The following is a 17,227-nucleotide window of genomic DNA, read 5'->3' on the forward strand; positions in this document are numbered from 1 at the left end:
ACTTAGCCATAGGTGGAATACGGTCTTTTTTTTTCCCTGCTGCCATTACCAGTTCTCTGAGAATGACAGCCACTTGGGTAGAATACCAGATTGTGGCAGGTGCTCATGGAAACACACCTCAGAAAGAGGAGGAAGGCAAGTGTGATAGGAAATCTAGAAAGCAAAGTTCATGAACAATGACATGGCCACCTCTGGGACTCCATCACACTGAGTGCTGGATGTTTTATGTTGCATATTTTAAATCTATGCTCTTAATCTAATGTTAATGCTCTGAGAAACCAGAGTGATAAAAGATTTTTGTAGCACTGAGAAAGGATAAAGTATAGCTCCTGCATGAATAAAAAATACATAACTTACATAAAACCCAAAAGAAAATGAAAGATTTTGCTGACACATAAAACTGCAATGACCAGAATAAGCAAAATTTCTACAAAATATCTTGAATACATTTTACTGCATATTCTAGATGCTAACAGGCAATGTAAAAATAATCTCACACATTTATTCTTTCTACTGCTGATGTGAATGTGACCTACTTTTTGAAAGTATTTAAATTCAGCCCTACCTTTTTGCATTTCAAAGCCATGCATTGAATCTCCCTAGGAATAAAATTCATATTTTAAATTGTGCATTTGCAGGAAAGGGAAGAGGGAGATGTCTCCAGAGAATCCAGTGAAGATAAACATAGTTGCAGGGCTATGGGGAAGGAGAGTGGGACTACATGAGTAGCACTTCCAGGTCCACAATACAGGCCTGGTAAATTGGTTTATTATTGTCACATATATCAAGGGACAGTGAAAAATTTTGTTTTGCATGCCATCCATACAGATCATTTCATTACAACGGTGCAAAACAATAACAGAATGCAGAATAAAGTGTTACAGTTACAGAGAAAGTGCAGTGCAAGCAGACAATGAGGTTTAAAGCCATAATAAGGTAGATTGTGAGGTGGAGAATCTACCTCGTCGTACTAGGGAACCATTTAATAGTCTTTTAACAGCGGGATAGAAGCTGTCCTTGAGACTGGAGGTACATGCTTTCAGGCTTTTGTTTCTTCTGCCTGATGGGAGGGAAGAGAAGAGAGAAAATAGGACTATCCTCCATCAGTGCTATGTAATTCTATGATTCTATATCTGTGTAAAGTCTTTCTGAATGAGATTATTGGAGGCAATCACAGAAAGTTCAGGAGTTGTAGTCAACCCAACATAGAAGTTGAATTCCTGAAAATAGGTACTCCATAGAAAGACAAGAAGCAGACAGTAGTAGAGGAAGGTGTGGTGACTGTTTGGAGGTTAGAAGGGTGAGATGCTATAGGTGAGCACATACAGGAAATGTCTCAAAGTGGAGATGAGCAATTTATTTGGGAATACCATAGTGATAGAAAACTTAATATTATTGATGTTGATAAACTAGTCCAGACCAAATTCCAGATACTTTTTGCTTTCTGGTGTTTATATTAAAAACATTTCAGAAATAATAGAAAAGACGAATTTCAGGCATGGAGACCATCAAAACAATGTGGGAGCAAATGGTATATGAATGAAAAGCAACAAGCAATCTGCTGGAGAAATTAAGTGGGTCAAGCAGCATCTGTGGGAGGAAAGGATGATCCTCTTATGTGGCACCTTGTCAAATGTCTTTTGGAAATCTAAATACACTTTATCTTTAGGTTCTGACTAGAGTTCTGATTCCCTCCCCCACCCCCCCCCCTTCACCCCACCAAGGTATCTGTGCTCGTGCCATTTTGGTCACTCTTGAATCTCTTATTACAGTCTTTCCAGTACTGGAAATTCCTTTGTAGACCTCTCCATTTCCCTCACTTTCAAACTTTAAGATCCCGTTTTTTCATCAAGCTTTTGGTAACTAGTCCTGATACTTCCTTGCATCTCAGTGACAAGTGTTGCTTTGAGAACTGCTCATACAACTACTTTGGAATATTCTACGATGTTAAAGGCACTTTTTACCTCTAAATGTTGTCACTGTAACAGAAGAAAGCTTTCCAATCCAGAATTTCCTTCTCCATGGATATCGTTTTCCACAGTCCTTTCCTGGCAGGATTTTTCCAAAATCCCCTTATTCCTTCTGACCTGAAAGCTCATTGATTGTTCCACCATTTCCTGCCAGCAACCACTTTGTGCCCTCTTCCTGTGCATTCCAGGCTAGTGGGAAACAAGCAGAATTTAAAAGAGCTGAAAACCACGATGGTCCTCTGCCACTTCAGGTGGCCAGAAAGTGTGCTCTAGGTTAAAATCCACTCCTAGTCATTAAATTAGGGAGTAGAGGCAAATATGAGGTATCATCTCTCAAGAAATGACCAATGAGGTAAAGCTATTTAACATCCAAGAGAAAAGGGAAACAAAGAAACTGGACACCCACCATTCTCTGTGTAAAAAAAACTTGCCCCGCACATCTCCTTTGAACTTACTCCCGCTTACCTTAAATGCATGTCCTCTAGTATTAGACATTTTGACCCTGGGAAAAAGTTACAGGCTGTCTACTCTATCTATGTCTCTCATAATCTTATAAGCCTCTATCAGGTCTCCCCTCAGCCTCCACCACTCCAGAGAAAACAACCCAAGTTTGTCCAACCTCTCCTTATAGCACATGCCCTCTAATCCGGGCAGCATCCTGGTAAACCTCTTCTGCACCTTCTCCAAAGCCTCTACATCCTTCTTATAATGGGGTGATCGGAACTGAATGCAATACTTCAGATGTGGCCTAACTAGAGTTATATAAAGCTGAAACATAACTTTCTGACTCTTGAACTCAGTTCCTTGACTAATAAAGGCAAGCATGTCATATGCTTTCTTTACCACCCTATCAACCTGTGCAGTCACTTTCAGGGAGCTATAGATTTGAACCCCAAGATCCCTCTGTACATCAACACTGTTAAGTGTCTTGCCTTAACAGTGTACTGTCCCTTTTACATTTGATCTCCCAAAGTGCAACACCTCACATTTGGCCAGATTAAACTCCATCTGCCATTTCTCCACGCAGATCTGCAACTGATCTATATCCTGCTGTATCCTTTGACAATCTCTACACTATCCACAACACCACCAATCTTTGTATCATCTGTGAACTTACTAACACACCCATCTACATTTTCATCCAGGTCATTTATATATTATCAGAAACAGCATAGGTCCCAGTACGGATGCCTGTTGATCACCACTAGTCCCGGACGTCTAGCCAGAATAAGACCCATGACCACTATCCTGTGTCTTCTATGTCTTCTCTGAATCTAAGTAGGTTTCAGAGATGGACCCAAATGTTGTAAAGTGACCATTGACCTCCTCTGTTCTATCTGTTTGCCACTTCTCCTCTGACTCTTTTCTTTGACCTTGCATTTGCTATGGGCAAGAAAATAAAATGTATTGTGTGTATGCAAATAGACCCATGCCGCAGTAGCATACTGACTTGGTCAGGCACATGGGACTGTGCTTCAGCTATCAAAAATGTCACCAGCTGCCTCTCATTCCTGAGTCAGCATTTCGACAAGAGACAGACCTTGCCATTCCTTCGGAGTCAGCAGGTTCAAACGGCTCAGATGCAGCTTCAAACCTTTATTCTCTATCCAATGACTCCTACCAGAAATGCGTCTAGATGCAAACTACATCAACACAGTTTTGCATGTACTCTCGGCATATCACTGCCACTGCTCCCACATACAGTACAGGATTAGATACCAAGGAGTAACAAGAGCTCTGTGAATCTGCCTGTCACTGCCTTCACCAGTTAACCATGAAGAGAGATTTTTTTTTACATAGAACTGAAGGCCACAAAAAGAAATTCTTCAAGGTAAGTAATGAGTCACTAAATTTGTTGAGCTGAAAGCCAGTGATGGTGTTAAATGATAGTGTCAGTGTCATGGTCATTAATGTAACATAATAGGTTCAGAAGATGAGTCATTCTTGGAGTCTTCAACATCTTATATTCTTTTTGAACTTTGCATGCTTTCAGTTCTATTTGCCTTTGTCTGCTTTTTCAGTAATAATTCAATTTTCAGGGTAACTCAATGCAAATTATGGTGTGCAATTTTCAAAATAAAGTTATTGTTAGTCTATCATGTCCATCAGTGTTGCTTATTTTGGCTTCTTTTTTAAACTGCTGAATCATCCACCATTTTCTAAACTGAACTTATCTCTTCAGGGCCGAACACCACATCTACTTAATAGAATTCTGGGGTTATTTGGTCTCCCTTCCATCAAGTGGAAATTCCCAGTTGTGGGTTTTGCTGTGGTCTGACACAATTTCCCTCAGAGAAAGAATTAACACCAATTATTATTGAAATCAAAGAACAATTTAAAGAGGAGTTATCAGTTTACTTTTGCCTACCTTAGCCAGGCAAATATTTCACCAGGCTGAGGCAGGCCAGCTGTGGAAAGATTAGTTGCTCCATTTTAACTGGACTCCCTGCCATCCCTTCCCCCACTCTGTCCTTTTTGACAGGCAGGGGAGTTAAAATCGACTCTGTAGAACAATAAGATGTGAACATTATTAGGTGAAAAGAAATGGGAATTCAGTGGAAACCCTTCATGTTGCAAATAATTAATCTCTAGTGCAGAAACGCCCCAGGCCTTGGGCTGGATTGTCTCATCGTGCTGCCCCACTTCACCTTGACCTCTCAGAGCTGTCATACACTTTACTTCTTAGCTTGTCTTCCCTCCCCCTGCCCCAATTAGAAGTGGACATGCAGAGGCAGACTCAGTCCTTTTTAGCTGTAGTAAGTGGAGATCTCTTGATCCCCAGGCATGCTGTTTCTCTGAAATATCCGAAGTAGCTGAAACAGCATTGCAAGAGGTCATATATTTCTATTTGAACACTTTACAGCAAACCAGTACCTGAAACTTGAACGTTGCTTTAAAATGGCAAGGGAACAGTGAAAAGAGAGTATTATTGGAGTGGAATACGAGTGAAGTTGCAGCAGAAAGGAGGCCATTTTACCCACTGTCATTAGTTGAAAAAGAACTTCCCATCCAGCATTGGCCCATCGCCTGCATGTTACGGCTCATTAAATATGAACTCAGGTATTTTATTAAATGTTTACAAGCAGTGAGGTACAGACCCCGACCACCCTCTGGATGAATTTATCTTTTACGTTATTTCTTTCCCAATCCTTCTACCATATATTAATCCGTGTCACTTGATTTTTGACTATCCACTAAGAGAAACAGATCTTTCCTGTTGACTCCATCTAGGCCCTCATGATTTCATACGCTTCGATTCAGTCTCCTTCTCTGTTCTAAAGGAAGCAACTCTAGCCTGTCCAAACTTTCCCTGTGGCTAAACTTTTTCAATCTCAGCAACAATCTTGTAAATCGCCTCTGTATCCTATCCAGTGCTATCACATCTGTATTGTGGTGACCTGAACTGTTTTCCATATTCTATCATAACCTTCCTGCTCTAAAACTCTATACCTCAGCTAATGATTGAAATCTGTCCCTATGACCTTTTAACCACTTTATTAACCTGTCCTGCTGCAATTCAGTGACCCGCCCCCCCCCCCCGATACTCCATATCTCTCAACATCTCTTATCTTGCCTTATTTCACCTTCCCATATGCGTTACCTCATTCTTCTCTGGATTAAATTCCACTTGAGAATTTTCTACCCAAATGACCAGACCATTTATATTTCTCTACATTTTGTGCATTACTTACAAAAAGCAAAGGGTAGAGTGGAACCCTACTGGTAACGGCTTTCTTATCATGGAAACACCCATTAACCATTTCCTTTGCTTCCTGCCACTGACCCAGCTTTGGATGTACTTTGCCACTCTCCCCTGGATGCCATGGGGTTTTCCTTTTCTAACCAGCTTTCCATGCGGGAACTTCTCAAAAGCTTTGCTAAAATCCAAGTGATCCTAAAATACAAGAAGGTCCCTTTGTAGTCAATTATAGATTGCAGTTGATGTATATCAGAAGGTGAATCTCTTTGGTCATAAGCACCTGTAGCCACAAATCAGAATGGCTTTTCCATGACTTACAAACTGGTAGTAAGAGGTCACCAGAATATAAGAAATTGGAAGATATTCACTATAAAGCCTGCTCTATTGTTCAGTATGATTTTAGTTGATCTTTTATCTCACCCATGTTTATGAAGGTTGAAAATCCAAAATCTGCAGGTGCTGGAAACCTGAAATAAAAACTGTAAATGTTGGAAACACTCAGAACGACAGGCAGCACCCATGGAAAGAGAAAGAGAGTTAATATTTAAGACCCTTTGTCAGAACTGGAATAATGGAGAGAGATAAAAATGGTAATTTTAATGCAGAAAAGATGGCAGGAAGGATGGATAGGACAATCTCTGACATGGTGAAACAAGGTAAAATGGGTAAATGGGGCAGTTAGAGGGTGTTTATATTTCTTTATCGGTGTTAACTTTTGATAGTAATAGTGCTGTGGAAACATGCCCAGAGGCTCAGGATATTCTCTTTGCCCTGTCCTTTCTCCCTGATACCTTCTCTGCAGCTTAATTTCTCTTTCCCAGTTGTGATGAAGGGTTTTCCATTTAAAACATTAACTCCCTTTTTCCAAAGGTGTTGCCTGACCTGCTGAGTGTTTCCAGCATTTTCTGTTTTTCTTTTAACTGTAAGACTATGACTGCAGCCACATGTCTAGCAGCTAAACCTCTGCAAAGCTGATTGGGAAAAGAAGCACAAACATATAAAAGAAGAAAAATTGAGTACCTCAGCAGCGACAACTCCACAGATCAACAGTTAACAAGGAAGAAGAGAAACTTTTTTTCTTTTTCAATCCTTTTATTAGTTTTCAAATTAATACAGATTAATATATAACATCAATGTTTGTACATATAATACAAAGAGATCAGGAGAACAATCATGACATAGATAATCATAAAGAACAATAAAATATTTAAAAAATCTGTAGATCCAGCAATCTCTTAGTAAATGAATATAATATAAAAGAAAGGAAAGAAAAAGATTTATTATATAAATTAAAAAAAAGAAAAAAAAACCCAAATCAATAAGAAAAATTATAAACAATATATCAAACCAAACTAAACTAAACAGAAAAATTTCAAAAAAAACAAACCAAAAAAAGAAAAAAAAGACTGGACTAAAATTTCTCAGTCGTCAACTCTGTTCCTCTAAGTTGGAAAGTTATTGAAAGGGGATCTATATCATGTGAAAATATTGAATAAATGGACTCCAAATATCTTCAAATTTAAGCGAAGGATCAACAGTACCATTCCTAATTTTTTCCAAGTTTAAACATGATATAGTTTGAGAGAACCACTGAAGAGTAGTAGGGGGTATTGGATCCTTCCATTTAGGCAAAATGGATCATTTGGCCATTAATGTAACAAAGGCAATCATACGGTAGAAGCGAAACTTTTGGTCTGGGACACGAGTGATAGTTAGAACCTCTGCAGTACTGAGACAGCAGGATGAAAGTAAACAGGTAATACTTAACCCTTAGCACACTAATAATAGAATACTTCAGTGATTTGTTTGAGGAGAAGAAATTAAAGGAGCTTGGAGTAAACCAAGTGAACGGAATGCTTATATTTTCTTGGACTGATCTAAAGACTGGATTTTATGATCAACATCATGAAAGTTGATTTGCTGTTGCTCTATCACTTCATCGGAAGACCTCGACGCAATCCTTTTTCTTTACAATTTAGCAATTGAGGAACAATGTGCAAAAGGAAGAGAGAGAAAAATAAACACCAACTTTTACAAACTAGTTTAAAGAATTTTTTTTGCTGCCTAAGCTATTCTGGTAGCAGATGGGAAGCTACAGCACTTTTGTCTTGCAGGAATAAAGACAACTCACTATAACTGCCCACACTCCATTAAAACAAAACGTCCAAGAAGCAACTTTGCCCATCATATCATTTTATTACCTCCAGCTGTTCTTTATAACATAATTTTAACTGCTGTATCTACATTATAAGCTGTCTTTCAAAATCCTGCATTGTAGCACGGATATTTACATTTTGTAGAATCCATGTGGAAGATTCCAATTCCTCAGCAGTTACTTGTTTGACTTGTCTACTATATCATAGCCTTATGATATGCAATGCTGGAATGTGTCCAAACTCTGTAATCAGATTCTGAGTTTGAATGTAACTCAAAATCATAAACCATTAGCCGCCATTCATAATCTGCCATGAATTCAGTACAAGGAATGAATTTGGTTGTTTTCCCGGGTATCAAGGGAAATGGACCTAAAACAAGTTAATGGAGTTGTAATACAGAGTGACTACTGGATGCTAGAATGAGCTTGATGGGTTGAAGAATCTATTTCTTTTCCTAAATTGGTACTGGGAGATAGTTACACAAATAAAATTATAAACCAGGATAATAAGTGCATGTCCTTGAGAATAACATAGATGTATTTAAGCAGCATTTAGACAGAGTATATGAGAGCAATGGAATAGTGTGTGATCCTGGTCATGTTAGATGAAGTAGACTATGGGAGGACATTTATATTCCTCCACAGTACACCAGTCGCTCCAACTGTACAGGACATGGCTGAGACTACAATAGGAATACTGTGTACAGTCTTGGCATCTTAATTTGAGGATGGATGTTTTGGCATTGCAGGCAGTTTGGAGAAAGTTCACTACCTTGATTCCTGGGATGAAGGTGTTGTCTTATGAAAAAAAGGTTGAGCAGTTTTCTGAGGGAGCTTAAAAGGGTAGGTGTTGAGAAGATGTTTCTTTTTGTGGGGGAGTCTGGAACTGGAGGCATAGTTTCAGAAATAGGGAGTTGCCCATTTAAGACAGAAGTGAGAAGGAACTTCTCTCAAAGAATCCTGAATCCTTGTGATTCTCTACTAGAAAACTGTGGAAGCTGTCATCAAGTATATTCAAAGCTAAGACAGACAGTTGTTGGGTCTATAAGGAAGTCAAGGGTTATGAACGTCTGGCATGAAAGTGGAGCTGTGGCCAAGACTGGATTAGCCAAGATTCGATCAGCTGTTATCTTATTGAATGACAGAACAGACTCAGGGGCAGGGTTGCCATGTGACCTCCTCCTGTTCTGATCTTTTATGTTCTTATGATCTCCTATTGAGTATAAACAACATAGACCTGTTGGAACAAAAGACTTCTTCCTGTTTTGTAGGTTTCATGTAAATTAAACCTTAAGTGGCTGCACTTGCAAGTCGATTTTAAAGAACTGTACAGCATTAGACAAGACCTGGTACACAAGTAGTGAATTGTCAGAGAATAGCTGGTAAATTGTCTTTAATCATCTGTCCATTGAAATTATTGACAGAAAGCTGAGGGAGGCCCTCCTGTGATTTTCAGATTGCAGGGGCTGTGAGCAAGATCCTGCCAAAATCACCAGCTCTTGGAGGGAAATTTACACTAAGTTGCATCTTTCATCAAGGTTGAAGTTTCTGTTCCCCCACTACAATTCAGATTTACTGTATTTTTGAGGAGAAGAAATTAAAGGATCTTGGAGTAAACCAAGCGAACAGAATGCTTATATTTTCTCGGACTGATCGAAAGACTGGATTTTACAATCAACATCATGAAAGTTGATTTGCACAAGGCTGTTGCCCTATCACTTCATCTGAAGACATCAACGCAATCCTTTTTCTTTAAAAGTTAGTAATTGAGGAACAATGTGCAAAAGGAAGGGATAGAAAAATAAACACCAACAAAATACAGATTCACTGTATTTTTAATTTCATAACAATCTGACCCACTTTCATCACTTTAAGTGTACAAGACATCCATAAAGCAAATATCAGACTTGGAACAGGAAATATGTGGTAGTTATCAATAAGGTAATGGAAGATGTATGTTTGAGATGAGGAGAGGTGTGGCAAATACCAGAGTTTTGGTTGAGATTGTTAGATATTAAGAATGTAATGACTGAAGATTCCACCACCATTGTCAAGGGGCTTGTGGGGGTGGATGTGCACTCTAGTATTGCGTGATGGTGGTAGGTGCCGTTGGTGGTGGGGAACACAGCAATCTGGAAAGAGATTACAAGGAGGAAACATTATTCAAATACTATGGCAGGCTCAATAACATTGCTGCTTTTCATATTTTTCTTCCCAGGAGGACAAATTCTGTCAGGTTGAGCAAACTCTGTGTGTGCTACACAATATAATTTTGATGAAAATCTGTCATTAAGGGAATTATTGCAGGAGTCACAAACTCCATAATTTTCCTTCTAGGTCTGCCAAACCTCGCATAGACAAGTCATGGAGGCAGCCAGATTTGTGCAGTGATGTGCAAGAGTGGTCAATGCAGGTCGTTTATGAAGAAGCAGGTCTTTGCAGTGCTTGTGAGATCTGTTTTGTCTTTGATTAAAGGGGTCCAGCCTGATTAGGGCTCATGCTGCTAAGTCCAGTGTTTGGAGCTCGCTTCAGCTAGATCTTATATAAGTTAAGTACATACCACATATCAAGCAAACATCGACTGCTGCTGGATGATCATCGAGTTGGTGAAAAACACACTTTGGTCAACTCTTCACTTGTTGGTCTTCCTGTGCAGGGAGCTGTCCACAGCGAAGAGCTGTCGACTGGCGCCTTCCAAGGTGCAGGACTATGTGCTGAGGGAGGCACTGAAGCTCGGTGCAGCCTTCTCCAGGGTCCTGAGCGGAAATGTCACAGTATAGGGCCTTCTCGCCACTACACATCGAGGGGCTGGGCCTTTTGTAATAACCCCTCAAACCTATTGCTCATGGAATGCTTGGGAAAGGAAAAACTTGGAGTCAAGTTGACTTAATATAAATATTGTAAGGAAATATAACAGTATTCTAGGTACAGTGAACAAAGACAAAGGAACATCCCATATTGTGTAGTTGTAAATTTCATGAAAAAAATATATATTTTTGGTTAAAAAAAAAGACTTATCTCTTGCAATGGCTCTTCCCCAATACCTGGCCACCCACCCCATAAACCTCAACCTGTACACGCTGAGTGCAAGGCTGAACCTTGCTCCCCAATCCAATCTGAACCGTGGCGTAACTTGTATTTTATATGGTTCTAGCATGACCTCCCCACTTTTATATTATTTGCTTTGGTCAACAAGGACGTGTATGTATGCAACCAAGGTAGCACATCACGGAAACCAGGCTCCCCTCCATGGACTCTGTCTATACTTCTCGCTGCCTCGGTAAAGCAGCCAGCATAATCAAAGACCCCACCCACCCCGGACATTCTCTCTTTGCCCGTCTCCTATCGAGCAGAAGATACAGAAGCCTGAAAGCATGTACCACTAGGCTCAAGGACAGCTTCTATCCCACTGTTATAAGACTATTGAACAGTTCCCCAGTATGATAAGATGGACTCTTGACCTCACAGTCTACCTTGTTATGACTTTGCACCTGATTGTCTACCTGCACTGCACTTTCTCTGTAACTGTAACACTTTATTCTGCATTCTGTTATCACTTTACCTTGTACTACCTTGATGCACTGTGTAATGAATCGATCTGTATGAATGGTATGCAAGACAAGTTTTTCATTGTACCTCAGTACATGTGACAATAATAAACCAATTTACCAATATTTACCCCTCCTGCTTCCTTCAGGGGTCGGTGGATGTGTGTTCCAAACTCCTTTTGTCCCTGTGAACTTCTCAGTATTCTACCATTTCCCATTTATTCCTTTGCCTTGATTGTCTTTCACAAGTTCATTACGTCACATTTTCTTCTGACTGAATTTCACTTGTCATGTCATTTATCATCACGCTTGACCAGTCCTTTGATATCTTTCTGCATTCTACAATTTACTATTAGCTAGAAGCCCCAAGTTGGTATCATATTGGTATGTATCATAAGTGAAGTATGCATTTTTTAAAAGACTCATTCCCAAGATGCACTTGTTGTTGTCCATCCTCATTTACCCAATAATTGCTGATGCATGATGCTCTTGTGAAGATGATTCATGAGAGAGGCGGGAGTTCCATAATTTTGATTCAGTGATGAGAAGGAAAGTGATATGTGTGCTTGAAGGAAGGGAACTTTGAGCTCAGAGTGTTTGCAGGTGGGTGCCATGCAGCCTGTAGATAGTGCTCGTGGCAGCTATAGTCCCCCACCAATGTGGGGGTTGGTTGGAGGAGGGGTGGAATATTTAAGTTGGCGCAATGGGCTGCTTTGTCCTGGATAGTTTCAAGATTCTTGAGCATTACTCCAACTTGCGTCAATTAAGACAACCAAAGAGTATTCCTGACTTGTGCTCTGTAAATGGTGGTCAGGTTTTGAAAGGTCAAGCAGTAGGTCAGTCTGCATTGAAGAACTGAGCTGGTAACTGCAGGATGTATGTAACTATTTAATTGGAGTCTCTGGTCAGTGTTGATTCCCCCAGGATATGGATGTTGGGGTCTTGGTAAACATAATACTACAGAATATTAAGGGAGGAGGTTAGGCTGTTAGTCAATGAAACAGTCGTGGAAGTAAGTAAAATGCCTTTAATTACCAAGAAGACATTGGTGTTCTGATGAAACAGCTGGGAAAACAATTTTTTTTCAATACGTTCTGTGCTTTTGCATAATAAGGGCAGCTGATTAAGAGATTTTGTTTTGTGATTTTCCTTTTATGAAGTCTTTTGTTAATTAAATTATACTAGATATTAATTTAAAAAGGATCAAAGTATTAAGTAAAAATTGCAGTACAGGAGCAGCCCATTGATTTCAATCAGTAGATATTAGTGGTTATTCTCTATGCAAAACACAGCCCTAGTTGAATGTGCACACATCATTTTTTTAATATATATTTGTCCCACTTTCTTCAATCCCTGTTTAATTTATTCCTAAATGCTGACATGGTCAGTTTTTTGAGAAGGTATTAATTGGCGAATTGTGTTCTGTTGGATATATTTGCTTAAAATAGTCCATCAGCTGTTTATCAGTGGTGCACTAAAGTGGAAATATCACAAAGTCATTACTTAACACAACTGCTCTGTAAATTTAGAACACGGAGGCAAAGGTCCAGACAAAGAAACCATATTTCAATAGATACTGGGAAACCATTGTTTATGGACAGAAAGAAGATATCATCTCTGTTTGGAGTGAATAATATTTTAAAAAATTACCACTAAAAGTTTCACAATTCTTTTACACAAATATCACAATTATTCACCTCAAAAATATATAAAATTATTGTAGTGCACACATGCTGCAAGTTTTCCTTGACTCAATGTATGGAAATAAAAGACATTGGTCCAGGGAATCTAAGGGATAAGACGACTCACACACGCTTGCACCTTTAGTTTGCTTAAAATTCCACCTCCCCCCCACCCACCCCCAGCTCTTCAGGAATGGCCACATCAGCCTTTCGTCCCATGGAGGCAAATCAAGCTGGCTCACCTGCCTTAGAAGACCCCGATGACACTTTGGCAGCTGGTTCTGTCAGAAGCAAAATGTCTTTTAAAAACAGTTAAAACAGCTATTTAAATATTATTTAAATACTAAAGAATAATAAATGCATTTAAATACATGCTTAATAAATGGAAATTAATTAACAACACTAAGGTTGTGCTTTAAATCAAAGAAAAACAGCTCTCACCTGCAAATACCTTTTCAATCTAGATCCCATGCAAACAAATAGGGTCAGACATTGAAGAGTCACCCATCCCTGGTTTAAAACCGAGGAACTGCATACAAAGTATATCCACACCCCAGCTTAGTATGACTGAGCTTTGAACTGTGGCTCAATGCTGAGTACTGGTGCCGAAACTGAAAGTCTAATGCATCGACATTTGACCTCCAATGCATTACGATGTTCCCCAATGCAATGTGCAGCTGCAGATGTCAGGAATGCAGTGACCCATGCACTGCAGCAAGCTGGTGGTTCACCATCGACTAGGCATCCTCATGATCTGACCGAGTACATTTGAATTTGTTTCTCTGTTCAGTTACACTCTTGTAAGCAGCTTGTTTGGGATTGAAACATGACCATGGCCCATTGTTGTATTTTGTTTCAAATTAGAAATGATAACCTGAATCTCAAATACATTAGGAATCCATTTCATAAATTCTCTGTTATACAGGAAGTCACCAATCCCAAAGTTCCAGTTAAGAACCATGAACTCAGAACATATCAGTTGGAGAGCTGGTGAACATGAATCCATGTTCCTGCCTTACTTGTAAAGTGCATTAGGGGCTTTGGAAATGGGAAGAAATCAATGAGCAAATGTATCTGCTGATGATCTCTGACTATCTCTCACTAACAAAGGCACAAGGGACTGCAGATGCTGGAACTGCTGGAGGAACTCAACGGGTTGAGCAGCATCTGTGGGAGGAAAGGAATTGCTGAGTTTTGGGTCGAAACCCTGCATCAGACTTGCTCGACCCACTGAGTTCTTCCAGCAGATTGTTTGCGTCTCTCACTAATTTTCCTTTCCAGTAATCTTTCCACAATCTGAGATTGTGGGCTTTTCCACTACTTGAGAATTTTGGAAATACTGTCATTTACTATCTATAACTTTTCTTGATTGAACTCTCATTTGTTTGAATTGAAGAGGAATTTTACCAAGATGGCTCTAGTTTTTTGTTTAACTTTCTATTTTCTTTTGCCTCTGCTGGGCTACATTGCACTGGGGTGAGGTGGATGAAGGAGGGGACCAATCTGGATACACCAGGCATCATTAAGGCCAGATGGACTTGTTGAATCCAATGATCTTTTTCTGATTTTTTTTGCATGTTCTTCTCTTCACATTAAACCTACCCTTTTTATTGCAGTTGAACAATAAAATGGGAAAATTCTTAACAAGTTATGCTTGTGGAGAAAGAAACAAAAAGAACCATGTGAGTCCATGATATTTCAGCAACTAAGTGTGTCTGCTTCACCACTGAGAAAGGTACATACTGTAATAACAGAGGAGTCAAGCTTCTACGTTGGGAACAGTCCCGATTCTGGCACAAATTGTGACTAAAATTGTGCCCAATTCATTGTCCTCAACACTAAATCCGCTGCAACAATGTGCAATCAGGTAGAAATTTTAAACAAAATACAGTTTTATTCTTAACATTTCATTCATATATTTAAAAAAAACCTCAATAAAGTTCGATTAACTGCCAAGAAAACTCTTATCACAAAAAGAACGTTTTTATTATTAAAATAAAATTGGGTACAGCAATTTTAAATGATTGAAATTCATGTTCTAAAAATACAATGTATTACTCTTCTTTCCAGTTAGATTGGAGAACATTAGTCAGTCACCTAGTAAAAAAAAGCAAAACAAAACAAAACAAAACAAAACAAAAAAACACATAAAAGTTTTTAATGTGTCCGTGCACCTAAACGAATCATTGCAATTTTTAAAGACTACCTGAAATATCTCAAATGAGTGCAATTCTCAATTGGGGCAAGATCTAATTTGTGGGTGGGGCTGCTTCTAGCAGGGGACTTATAAAACAAGCCACAGATCATAGAATCTCACCACATGCTGAGCACAAACAGGACAGAAAATTTCTTGGTTATGTTAATTTCAGCCAAATTACGACCAGATGGGGGCATTTCACAGCATGGAAACAAAATGATGCTGCTCAAGTAAAAGCAGATTTAACTTAGTGTAGAACAATATTGCAGCTATTGCCAGGCCTCATGTTGTTCTATGGGAAATTTGATCCCTATTTTCCTCAGCAGAAGGAAAAATCTTCTGGTATAAAACTCCCCCAAATGATATCAGCAATAGCAGGATGCCTCTAGTGTAATTTTCAACCTCACTGGTGTAGGTTAATGAGGATTGAGGTGGGGGACACGGAAGACATGGTGCAGGATCGAACAAGGCTATCCAAATTTTGGATGGGCTGAAGTGATGGAGAGTAAAGCATGAGAGGGAGTCTAGGAAGGTATAAAATAGTTATGAATGGACATCAGCTGCAGGTAGGCTGAGCTAGGGGATGGAGTTGTTACAAAGATTAAAATTGATCCTCTTTGTGATAGAAAAGGCATGTGGTCACAAAATCAGCGCTGGATTGAATAGGACAATGAAGTTGTGACCTGTCAGATTTGGCCTGAAATAGTGGCTGCTGATTGGAATGGAGTTCATGGTGGGAATTAAAGACAACAAGGAATCGTTCAACTTCCAAATGCAAATGACTTTGGGGCAAATGGATAGATACATGTTAAACATTGCCAACATGAGGCCATAAGTCAAATTTATGATTTAGTTACTGTGGATAGGTTATGAAGCTTCTGAGATGACTAAAGTAAAATTTAGTTTCATAGACAGATAACATAGAACTAATTACAAAGGATTTAATCAGACACTACGGTAAAACTTATCTACACATTTGCCCAATATATTCTGTTTATTACATTGTAACATGAGGCTTTCTCTGCTGTTGATCTGGATGATAAAACTGACTTTGCTCAGGATTTTAGAGAAGTGTCAGAAATGTTATGTACCTCATAGTCCCATGAAATAAGAATTCCATTTTGCTTTTCTGTCAGCACTGTAAATCATTTGAAGCCAATTGGTGATTGGTAATATTGTGGAAGACAAAACTGTATAAATACATGCGTATTGGTTAGCCTTTGGTTTTTAAATTTAAATGAGAAGGGTCAATCAGGTACTATTGCGTTTAATGTGGGCAGTACCATCTGGTTATCTGGCACCAGTGCTGAAAAATAGAACATCAGATTGAAACAATTACAGCAAAATCAAGGACATAGTTTATTCCATATCTTAGGCAGGAATGCTGAATTTGTTATGAGTGAATTCATTAAATTTGACACTTGCTACTGATATTCTTTACAAGTTATCCAAGGGATGTTTACGTCTTTCCATGAACGTCATAACTTACATATCGAATTTTAGACCTATATTTTGATCAAAGTGTCTGTTCTACTGCCCGTGAGTGACAAAATTTTAAATTACATGAAGTAATCATAGAGTTATACAGCATGGAAATAGGCCCTTCAGCCCAACATGTCCATGCTGACCAAGGTGCTTTCCTGAGCTAGACCCATTTGCCTGTATTTGGCCCATTATCCCTCGAAACCTTTCCTCTCCATGAACCTGTCCAAATGTCTTTTAAAAGTTGTAATGTGTCCGCCTCTACCATTTTCTCTGGTAGCTCGTACCACTACCCTCTGTGTGACAAACTGCCCCTTGGGTCCCCTTTAAATTTTTCCCCTCTCACCTTAAACGTATGCCCTCCAGTTTTGGGCTCCCCTATGCACTTCCTCTGGTACCTCATTCCATATACCCATCACCCTCTGTCTGAAAAGCTTGCCCCACATACCCTCTTTCACTCTTTCCCCCTTAAACCCATGCCCTCTAGTTTTAG

The sequence above is a fragment of the Pristis pectinata genome, chromosome 6 (assembly GCF_009764475.1).
Source record: "Pristis pectinata isolate sPriPec2 chromosome 6, sPriPec2.1.pri, whole genome shotgun sequence".
Taxonomy (NCBI): Eukaryota; Metazoa; Chordata; class Chondrichthyes; order Rhinopristiformes; family Pristidae; genus Pristis; species Pristis pectinata.